Source organism: Eschrichtius robustus, chromosome X, assembly GCF_028021215.1.
Source record: "Eschrichtius robustus isolate mEscRob2 chromosome X, mEscRob2.pri, whole genome shotgun sequence".
NCBI lineage: Eukaryota > Metazoa > Chordata > Mammalia > Artiodactyla > Eschrichtiidae > Eschrichtius > Eschrichtius robustus.
The window spans coordinates 111710605-111722891 of NC_090845.1; positions in this window are offsets into that span (position 1 = coordinate 111710605).

The window sequence follows — 12287 nt, forward strand, 5'->3', positions numbered from 1 at the left end:
CTTTTGCAAATATGTTCCTATAAAAGGGTTTCATCTTTAAGAAATTCATGGAAAAGACTCTGACAAGTACAGGTTTCTGGTAACTGACTGTACTGCTGAACTGAATGAATAAGCATTTTCAGAACTCTAATGAAAAACTGATGAACTCATAAAAGTGCTAACAAAAGATCAAGATGAAAAAAAAAATTTAATTACACGGGACTGAGTGAACTGATGAGGTTGAGTATAATTTTTGTGACTTTCTGTCTGAATTAAAAAAAAAAAAATCCAACAAGGACTCAGAGGCAAAGAATATACAAATCAATTTTCACTGCAAAGTAAAGGAGCTGTTACAGTGGAGGATTACTGGACTGAATGTCAATATTATGACATAGTATGAGTGTGTTTCATGTTTGGTAATTGCAATCATTGTTGCTTTTGTTGTGGTCATCCATGTACAATGCTTGGTGTCAGTCTATTTATCTCTTGTAAAAATAAAATACAGTGTGTGTGTGTGAAAAAAAAAAAGTAGACAAATGGGGATATATGTATACATGTGGCTGATTCATTTTGCTGTACAGCAGAAACTAACACAACATTGTAAAGCAACTATACCCCAATAAAAAAAATAAAGAATAAAAAAATTTTTAAAAGGGGACAAGTAATCTGAATAGACGTTTTTCCAAAGAAGACATACAAATGGCATTAAAAGAAGTTCCAATCACTAATCACAGTGGAAATGCAAATTTAAACTCTAATAGGATATCACTTCACACCTGTTAGCATGGCTGTTATCAAAACAATAAAAGATAGCAAGTGTTGGTGAGAATGTGAAGAAAGGGGAACCTTGTGCACTGTTGGTGGGAATGTAAATTGGTGCAGCCACTATGGAAAACAGTATGGAGTTTCATCAAAAATTTAAAAATAGAATTACCATGCAATCCAGCAATCTCACTTCTGGCCATATACCCAAAAGACTTGAAATCAGAATCCTATCCACTCATTTCTGAAACTTAAGGCAGTAAGAACTTGACCATAGAATGTTTACTAGGGGTATTGTGATAATCATTCACAATACAGTATATATAAATCAAACCACCATGCTGTACACATTAAACTTATACAGTGATGTCAATTATTTCTCAATAAAACTGGAAAAAAGAATAATGTTGTATCAAATGGCTGTAAAATTTTTTTAAATATTAAGTATTTAGTATGCAGAAATACTTTATTCAATATTTTTGGTTTAGCTCAGTCAAAATTACTAAATTTTATGTATATGCAGTAGGTCAGACAAGATCCTACACAACCATCATTCCAACTTTGTTTTGATACACCTGGTCTAATAAAAGGACATTAGCATGTTGTTGGGTGTATTAAAAATTTCAGTGTTTTAAGTTGTGCATCTTAGGGTGTCTGTGAATTTTCATGTGCCTGACCACTGCTAATATGCTAATACTTTTCATTTATTGAAGGCATGAGATGCCTTACAAATGTAGGCTCTGCCCCATACATTAACAGAAAGGGAAGAATAATTTTTAAAACAATGGTTGGTATTAAAAATTGACAATTTTTATTTCAAGTATGAGAAACTGCCAGTAAAATTAAAATGGTTTTCCTCCTTTAGAAAATAAACATAAAGCACAAAAATTGGTATAAACTGTAACCCTTACAGTTTTTCTCAAACAGTAGTTTGTGTCATTTATTTTACAGTGAATAATACAATTGTTTTGACCCATTTTAATATTGAGACACTGATTCAGCTGTCAACACCTTAAATCAATCAGAAATTTGTTCTTATCACCAATAGGAAATAAAAGTCCAAGTAAAAACACAAACAAGAACTTTAAAAAAAACCCTCTGGGGACTAAGACGTCCTTTTCCAAATACTGAAGATTCAGTCTTTCTAGTTCATATAAAATATAAATGAACTTTACATAGAATGTACATTTCCAGGTCTGAATTACTTCTTGGTACACATCATTTATGTCTTTCAAAATGAAGCTAGTTATTTTGGAGATTAGGTATAATCCATTAAAAGTATGTTTGTCATTATGATTAAAAACAGGAATAAATATAAGTAAATAACTGATCCAATAAAGGAACATAATTAGTTCTAATCTAATAGCTCAAACAAGAAGTGATCATTAATTGTCTTCAGTATCTGCTATGTCACATTTGTACCAATATTTATCAGTTTTCAAATTACTAACAAACTGTATAAAGCCTGCCTAAAATACTTTTGAATCATTACTAGCAAGTGACCATTGCTTCTACATTTTCTCTTTTTTTTTTAAGTTTCAAACCTCAATATTTGCTTCTTCATTTTCTTATATAAGAAATCAGTGCTTTGTAAAGAACTCTACTGTATTGATTTCAGATTAGGGGATGTGAACTGCTTACATTGTGTTCTGCTGTCAGGTTTTAACAGACATATCATTTTGTACTATATCATGTGTCACAGATCACAGATGTACTTAAAATAAATCAAGCTGTTCTATGTCACTATAATATGCACACCCAAATCCAGCAAATGATCAATTAGGAAGACTGACTGAATTGATTGAAAGTAAAGCCTAACTAGACCTTGTAAATCATACAATATGACATTTAAAATTTAGATAGCATTTATTATTTTCCACTTCAAGACTATTTAGGTGATCTATCTATCTATCTATCTGAAATCTGTGAGCACTACGTAGACATTAAATTCATTTGGAAGACTTAATTCTCTATTGACAGTTCCATATTTACAACTGTAGTGGTTTTCAGTTTATTAATATTTTAGTTAGTCACATTTTGACACTAGTCAATCTGAATTCTCCTGAGTATTCCATGTGATAATTCCTTGCATTTATATAGCACTTTATGTTTCTCAAAACACTTTCAAGTACATTATCCCATTTGATCATCTCAACACCTTGTAATGTAGGGTAGTGTCATAATTATTTATATAAGAAGAAACCGAGACCCCTATTGTTCACACAACTGGGATCAGAATCCTGGACTCTTGACTCCTGGTTTAGTGCTCTCTTCTTCACTAGGCACTGCCTTCCTTTATTGATTTCTAAAACACCTTATCTTCTTACATATGTAGCTCATTTTATGTAAAGTTATACAACTTTATACTTACTAGACTTATACAAGTCAATTATATATATCTGTATCTTATATCAGTTATATGTATATATCTCCAACCATTTATACAGGATCTGATGCTTTACTATCCCCTGCACACAGTAAGTACTGCAAAAACTTTTCATTGCCTTGGAAATCTCTATTTTCCTACTAATTATGACTAACATGGAATAAAGGTCCTAAATGTCCTAATATTAGCCTTAGCCTCAGTGCCAGATGTTTCAGCTTATAATTCGTCCTAATTCTAGATATTTAAACCACAGTGTTAACTATGTACCCTGATTTATCAGTAAGAATTAGTGGACTGCTATGTCTATAAAAAATAACCTATTTTTTAATACAAGTTTCAACAATAAGGGTATATTTACTACCTTCAAATCCCTAAGTACATTATTATTTAGTCATGTAGCATAGAACTAATAAGAACACAAGGGGAATAGCTGGCATCTTATAATTGTAGATACGAAATGCATGTGCCTTTTGCAACACAATGACAAGTACAATATTGATTTATATTTGTTATCCGAATGGCTAGACACCATGGTAAAATAGTTATGATTTGTCACTCCATAGCATTATTCTTCTTAGCATTGCTAAGTGCCTTGATGTAAAAGTGTGTTTCAAAAGTAGCAGTAGTATTGATACATACTACAACATGGATGTAACCTGGAAACATTATGCAGAATGAGAGAAGCCAGATACAAAAGGCCACATATTGTATGATTCCATGTTATATGAGATGTCCAGAATAGGCAAATCCATAGAGACAGAAAGCAGATTTGTGGTTGTCTGGGATTGGGGGGAGAGGAGAATGGGGAGTGACTGCTAACAGTTTCTTTTTGGAGTGATGGAAGTGTTCTGGAATTAGACAGTGGTTATGTTTGCCCAAATTTGTGAATATACTAAAAAACAATGAAATGTGTATTTCAAAATGGCCAAATTTATGGCAGGTATATGAATTAATCTCAATTTTTTTAAAAGAAAAAAGTGATTGTGGTTATGGTTGTATAACTGTGAATATGCCAAACACTATCAAAATGTACACTTTAAATGAGTGAATTGTGTGGTATGTGAATTATATCTCAATAAAGCTATTACCAAAAAAAAAAAAAAAGTAGCAGTAGTGATGCAACTTAGAATATTCTTAAGTACTGAATTCATTAATTTTTCTCTACTTAGAGCATTAAGACATCTCTGTAAGACTGAGTGACTATAACTGAGTACATGCATCTGGTAGTGACATTTTCGCTGCCCTTGAGGAAATAATTAGTATGTATAGGGCAATGTGTAAATTTGTTAAGTATTTGTTAAGTATACACATCCACATCTTTGTGGATGTGTATAAATAACAAGTATTGCACTAATGGAGACTACTGTCCACTAACAGTGGCATCAGGATGTAATATTGACCATAAGAGCCCCCCAGGCATTTCAGTATTCTTGAACTAACCAATGTGATTACCCATGGAGCTATTGAAACCCTCTGGAAACTTTTTATTTCTAGGTTTCATTCCAAACTTTTCTGGAGGGGTAGGTGAGCTTAGACAGCTGAGTGAGAGCTTTGCACTGGAAAGAAGAGGGGTTATTTTCAAATGTTCTCCCAGGAGGCCAGTATTGAAGCTGAGATCTCAGAATATGATGTGTTTGCAATTATGCTGATAGAAACTCAAATGCCAGATGTGCCCCAATAATCTACAACACAGAGTTAATAATATTCCATGGAAGCCACGAAGCACAAAGATGTCATATTATCCATTTGCAGTGTTAACAAGCTCCCAAGCAATTTTAAATACAATGTGATTCGGAGTGACATCTAACATTCTACAAATATTGAAACCTCTGAATTTGTGGAGTTGCCCTATTCTAGAGAACTGAGTTGCTAGTACAGATTAGACAACTAGGACTGATAGAAATAGCGATTCAAGTAACAATGCAAATAACGGGCTGAGCCCATGGGGGAAATGCAGACACACCTGCACCTCTGCAAAGTATTTGCTCTGTGAGAGCCGGAAATTGCCTTTTGTGACAGAAAACTCCATGGTGCTTGCTCAGCTTCATTGTTGAGGCTTCTGCCTTGGCAGAGGAGAAGTGGGATGCTGGGTTTGGTGAGTTTTGGGATTTAGCACACACCAAAAGAACAAGACTGTTTCATTCGGTTCAGGCGGCTTTTACTATTCAGCATCTTGTAAACATTGAATCTGTAATAAGACCAAATGGAACGATTCCTGCCATCCTAGAAATTCTCCTTTCTTCTTCCCCATCAGCTCCCACCAGGGTCCACTTTGAGGGGAGGATTTCCTAAAATGTATGTAAAATTATTAGACATGGTGTGTGGGATGCTGAGGGGAAGCAATTCTGTCCCAGTAACCTATTTAAATCAAATATCTTTTAGCCACACTGCTAATAAGTAATTCTGTTCAATTATTATATACTCAACACTATTTTAGGTACTATAGGGGATATAAAATGTGAGAGAAATGGATCTGTCCTTTAGTAAGAGGAAGCTCACTGGAAACCAACATAGATCCATATGGTAAGAATTCTAGAGGTCTGTTTGAGATGATTTTCACAGTTAAGGTGGGTATCAGTTATACATGCTTTAATCACATGAGATAATTTCTTAAGATAAATCTCTATTTCTGTCTCTTTCTGTCTATATATTTATATGTAGAGGTACATGTGTGTGTATGTTATGGAGTTTCTGGTATTGGTTTTCTAATCTGATTAGATTTTAAGGCACTAGTGATTATTTTCACTGGTGAAGAGGACATTGGACACCGATGATAGTGCAAAATATCACCAATCTTAATCAAATACTTATAAAAAGTAAAGTTCTGGGTGACCATGTATTTTATACCTTAAAACATTGTTGTCAGACTAAAGAGTATGATGAGATTGGCTTGTTGCTGCTGACTGCATTGGAAGAAGTGAGGGGGAAAAAAGGGTGAGCTCAGGGCTCCTGTTCTCAGTTCAAGTTGTACATAAATTACCTGAAAATTTCTATGACTTCCTTTAAATAAATACTTATCTCCTATAGTGGCAGGTCTGCGATTGCTGAAAACCAAATACAGACTCTCATCCTGTTAGTGGATGAATGGCATGATATGTATTCCCAAACGTATAAGGTATCTTCTGTTAAAGTAAGGACATTAATTTGGAATGATTGGAATCATGAAAATCAGAATAGGAGCCTATGGGCAGATTCCAATGAAAGGAGGATATTGAACCTCCAAATTCTGATGAGTTGTCTTGGCCAGCTCTTCTACCCCTGTCTGAGAAGTTTAACCCTGGTTTGCCTAAGGAATTTGTAATGGCCTCCCCTGAGGTAGTTACCTTGTAAGATACTGCAGATTCTCTTCAGGACCTATCCCAAATGCCCTTCTTTGCTTCTAGACCTATAACTAGACACAAGTCCCAGCAGACCCTGAAGGGTGAGGTATGAGGTGTGACCCATGGGGAGGTGCACTATATTCCAAAAGAAGGGCATTATTTTTCCAGTTAATCCAGACAGAAATCTGGAGAACATATGTGGGAATGGATATTAAGGATTTGGGATAATGGTGGTGGAACATAAAGTTGGATCAGGCTGAGTTTATTAATATTGGCCCACTAAGAAGGATATATTCAATGTTGCAGCTCAAGGGGATAGAGGTCACTAACAATTCTATTGGTTGGATGGCTGCACAATGCATCAAAAGGTGCCTACACTAAATGAAATTGAAATGTCAGAGCTTCCTTGATATACTGTAGAGGAAGGTATCCAAAGGCTCAGAGACATTGGAATGTTAAAGTGGATTTATTATGTAAAATCTGCTTACCCACCCCAGGAGGGTCCAGCAGACACACCTTTTGCCACAAGCACAAAATAAATTTGTGAGGGAACCTCAGAATTATTGAAGACCTCTGTGGTTGCTCTTCTCTGTAAGCCAGAAATTACAGTGGAAACATCTGCCAGTAAACTGGGATCTTTCAATGCAATGGGGATAATTGGATTCTGGGGTGGCAGGGGCCCAAGTGGCATCACATAATTGTCAAAAGCAAAGTTGGCATGGTTACTGTAGTTGATAGTAGAGTCAAAGCAGTAATAGAATAGTCTGACCTATGGTATTGGCTAGTTGATCATGATGTTTATAGAAGAGAAATAGATAGGCAGTCTACTAAGTTCTTTCTTGATCTATATGAGCAGAAAAGTTATACATCAAGTGAATAGGAGCCTAACATGAATCGTCAAAACAGAGATTCATAGTTCCTCAATCAATTCTGAGACTTGAGCCAGTGAACAGACATAGAACCCCTTGAATGAAGGGGATGCTGGGTCCTCTTGAAAGAAGACCCCAGTACACTACCATAAAGTTATATTTAATTTTTCTCCCAGCTTTCCCCAAAAGGGACTTACAGCCATTTACCAGGGTGACAGTGTACTGAGAAAAAGAAAATAATCTGACTTTTAAGGGATTAATGTACACTGGCTCTGAACTGATACTAATTCCAGGAGACTCAAAATGTCTTTATGGTCCACCAGTCAAATGAAGAGTTTATATGGGTCAGGTACTCAGCGGAGCATCAACTCAGGTCCATCACACATTGGGCCTAGTGGGTCCCCAAACTGATCCTTTGGTTCCTCAGTTCTAGAATGCATAAAGGAATAAAAATACTCAACAACTAGCAGAGTATCCATTATTAGTTGCCTGACATGTAGAGTGAGGGTTATTATGGTAGGAGAGGCCAAATGGAAGTCACTAGAGGTTTCTCTACCTAGGAAAATGGAAAATAAAAGCAGTACCACATTCCAGGAGGGATTGCAGAGATCTCTGCCACCATCAAAGACTTGAAGGATGCTGGGAAGGAGATTCTCACCACATCCCATTCAACTCACCTATTTGGCCTGTGCAGAAAATGGGTGGATCTTGGAGAATGACAGTGGATTATCATAAGCTTACTCAGGTGGTGACTCCAATTGCGGTTGCTGTACCAGATGTGATTTTATTGTTTGAGCAAATTAACACATACTTTGGCACCTGATATGTAGCTACTGAATTGATCTGGTAAATGCTTTTTTTTTTCTACACCTGTTAATAAAGGCCACCAGAAGCAACTGGCTTTCAACTGACAAGGCCAGTAATATACTTCCATTGTTCTGCTTCAGGAGTGTATCAACTCTCCAGCTCAAGTGTCATCACAGAACTGATGGAGACTTGATCTCCTTTCCCTTCCACAAGACATTACAACTAAAAAGAGGCATAACTCCTAGTGGGTCTCTTTGGATGTTTGAGGCAACATATTCCTCATTGGGGTGGCTCATTTACCAAGTTCCATGAGATCTCATAGCTTTCAGTGGGGCCAAGAACAATAGCTGGCTTTCCAAGAGGTCCAGGCTGTCACGAAAACTACTGTGCCACTTGGGCTGTGTGATCCAGAAGATCCAGTGGTGCTTGAAGTGTCAGTGGCAGAACATGCTCCACTGTCAATGAATCGTTGAGTAGATTCTTGGGATTTTGGAGCAAAGTCCTGTCATCTTCTGTGGATAACTACCCTTTCTTTGAGAAACAACTTTTGGCTTGCCACTGGGTCTTTGTAGAGACTGAATGGTTGGCCATGGGCCACCAAGTTATCATGCTGTCTGAGTTGCCCATCATGAACTAGGTGTTGTATGAGCCCCTAAGCCAGCAGCACTCCATCAGCAAATGGAAGTGAAATATACAAGATCAGGATTGAACAGGATGTGAAGGCACAATTAATTGCATAACAAAGTGACCCTAATGCATATGGCCCCTTCTCCTGCTATATATCCTCCTTTCACCCAGCCTGTACCTGTGTCCTCATGGAGAGTTCCCTATAATTAGTTGACTGAGTAAGAGAAAACTCAGGCCTGATTTACAGATGGTTTTTTTATGACATGAAGGCACCATCTGAAAGTAGACAGATAACAGCAGTACAGCACCTTTCTGAGACATCCCTGAAGGACATTGATGAAGGGAAATCCTCCCAGTGGGCAGAACTTTGAGATGTGCACCTGGTTTTCAATTTTCAAGGAAGGAGAAATTGCCAGAAGCATGAGTATATACCAGTTTATGGGCTATGGACAGCGGTTTGCCTGGATGGTTAGGGACTTGAAGAAACATGATTGGAAAATTGGTAACAAGGAGGTGTAGGGTAGTGATATGTGGATAGACTTTTGTGAATGTGCAAAACAACAGTAATAACAACATGAAGATATTTGTGTTCCATGTGAGTGCTACTAATGAGTGACTTCAGCAGAAGAGGATTTTAATAATCAAGTGGGTAGGATGACACATTCTAAGGATAGCAGTCAGACTCTTTCCCCAGCTTCCTTTGTCATTATCTAATGAGCCTATAACAATGGTAATAATGGCAGGGGTGGAGATTAGCATGGGCTCACAACATGTACTTCAACTCACCAAGGTCGACCGACCTGACTACAGCCACTGCTGAGTTCCCAGTTTGCCAGCGGTAGAGGCCAACACCGAGTCTCCAATATGGACCCTTCAGGGTGATCAGACAGCTGCCTGATGGCAAGTTGATTACATTGGGCCACCTCTATCATGGAAGAGGAAGTGCCTGATCCTCACTAGAATAAACACTCTGTATATGGATTTGCCTTCCCTGCATGTAGTGCTTCTGCAAAAACTGTCAGATGTGTACTTGATGGTGCCTTGTGCACAATCATGGTATTCCAAACAGCATTACTTTTCATCAAGGAAGCAACTTCAGAGTAGATGAATTGCAACAATGGATCCATCATCATGAAATTCACTGGTCTTACCATGGTTCTCACCATCCTGAGGCAGCTGGCTTGATAGAATGGTGGAATGCCTTTTGAAAACTCAGTTACGGTATCAGCTAGGTGGAAATATTTTGTAGGTCTGGGGTAAAGTTCTTCAGGTGGCTCTATATGCTTTGAATTAATATCCAGCATATGGTGCAGTTTCTCCCATAGCCAGGATGTATACATTAAAAATGTGCAGCTTTAGGGCTTCCCAGGTGGGGCAGTGGTTGAGAATCCGCCTGCCAATGCAGGGGACACGGGTTCGAGCCCCGGTCCAGGAAGATCCCACATGCCGTGGAGCAACTAAGCCCGTGTGCCACAACTACTGAAGCCCACGCGCCTAGAGCCCGTGAGCCACAACTGCTGAGCCTGCGTGCCACAACTACTGAAGCCCGCGTGCCTAGAGCCCGGGCTCCACAACAAGAGAAGCCACCACAATAAGAAGCCCGCGCACCGCAACGAAGAGTAGCCCCCACTTGCCACAACTAGAGAGAAGCCCGCGTGCAGCAACGAAGACCCAACGCAGCCAAAAATAGAAATAAATAAATAAATAAGTTTATTTAAAAAAAAATGTGCAGCTTTTTGTTTTTCAATTATACTGTAATAAGTTGTTTTCTTAAAAAAGAAATGAGTGATGGCACCCAGGGTGAGGGTAAGCGGAAACGTACAAGATATGGATTCTTCTTCCTTGCTGATACTGATTTGAATTATTTGTTTTGAAGTATTTCATGGATGTTTAGTGTATACTAAACAAAGATGTTGGAAAGGACAGGAAAAGGGTAGAGGAATAATGCATCAGTGAAGAAGACAATACAATATAACCAATGGACAGTTCTTGAGACATAGAGATGGAAAAAGTTGTTATATGGAATGACAAAAAATAACTTCATTTCTTGTGCAAACTGTCCAATTGGTTGTGGCTTCTTGGGTTGTAAAGGGTTATTCCAACACATCTGGGTTCAGCAAAGCATAATAGCATGATGAATTAGACATATTTGTTTAGTGTCATGTTTCTGCTAATCCCAATTACAGCTAGCCTGCCTTTTTTCCCTTTTCTTTTTTTTTAACATATTTTTTGAAGTATAATTGCTTTACAATGGTGTGTTAGTTTCTGCTTTATAACAAAGTGAATTAGCTATACGTATATCCCCATATCTCCTCCCTCTTGTGTCTCCCTCCCACCGTCCCTATCCCACCCCTCTAGGTGGTCACAAAGCACCGAGTTGATCTCCCTGTGCTATGTGTCTGCTTCCCACTAGCTCTCTATTTTACATGTGGTAGTGTATATATGGCCATGCCACTCTCTCACTTCGTCCCAGCTTACCCTTCTCCCTCCCTGTGTCCTCAAGTCCATTCTCTACATCTGCGTCTTTATTCCTGTCCTGCCCCTAGGTTCTTTAGAACCATTTGTTTTCGATTCCATATATATGTGTTAGCGTATGGTATTTGTTTTTATCTTTCTGACTTACTTCACTCTGTATGACAGACTCTAGGTCCATCCACCTCACTACAAATAACTCAATTTCGTTTCTTTTTATGGCTGAGTAATATTCCATTGTATATATGTGTCACATCTTCTTTATCCATTCATCTCTCGATGGACACTTAGGTTGCTTCCATGTCCTGGCTATTGTAAATAGAGCTGCACTAAACATTGTGGTACATGTCTCTTTATGAATTATGGTTTTCTCAGGGTATACGCCCAGGAGTGGGATTGCTGGGTCGTATGTTAGTTCTATTTTTAGTTCCTTGAGGAACCTCGATACTGTTCTCCATAGTGGCTGTATCAATTGACATTCCCACCAACAGTGCAAAAGGGTTCCCTTTTCTCCATACACTCTCCAGCATTTACTGTTTGTAGATTTTTTTGATGATGGCCGTTCTGACTGGTGTGAGATGATATCTCATTGTAGTTTTGATTTGCATTTCTCTGATGATTAGTGATGTTGAGCATCTTTTCTTGTGTTTGTTGGCAATCTGTATATCTTCTTTGGAGAAATGTCTATTTAGGTCTTCTGCCCATTTTTGGATTGGGTTGTTTGTTTTCTTGATATTGAGCTGCATGAGCAGCTTGTATATTTTGGAGATTAATCCTTTGTCAGTTGCTTCATTTGAAAATATTTTCCCCCATTCTGAGGGTTGTCTTTTCGTCTTGTTTATGTTTTCCTTTGCTGTGCAAAAGCTTTTAAGTTTCATTAGGTCCCATTTGTTTATTTTTGTTTTTCTTTCCATTTCTCTAGGAGGTGGGTCAAAAAGGATCTTTCTGTGATTTATGTCATAGAGTGTTCTGCCTATGTTTTCCTCTAAGAGTTTTATAGTGTCTGCCCTTATATTTAGGTCTTCAATCCATTTTGAGTTTATTTTTGTGTATGGTGTTAGGGAG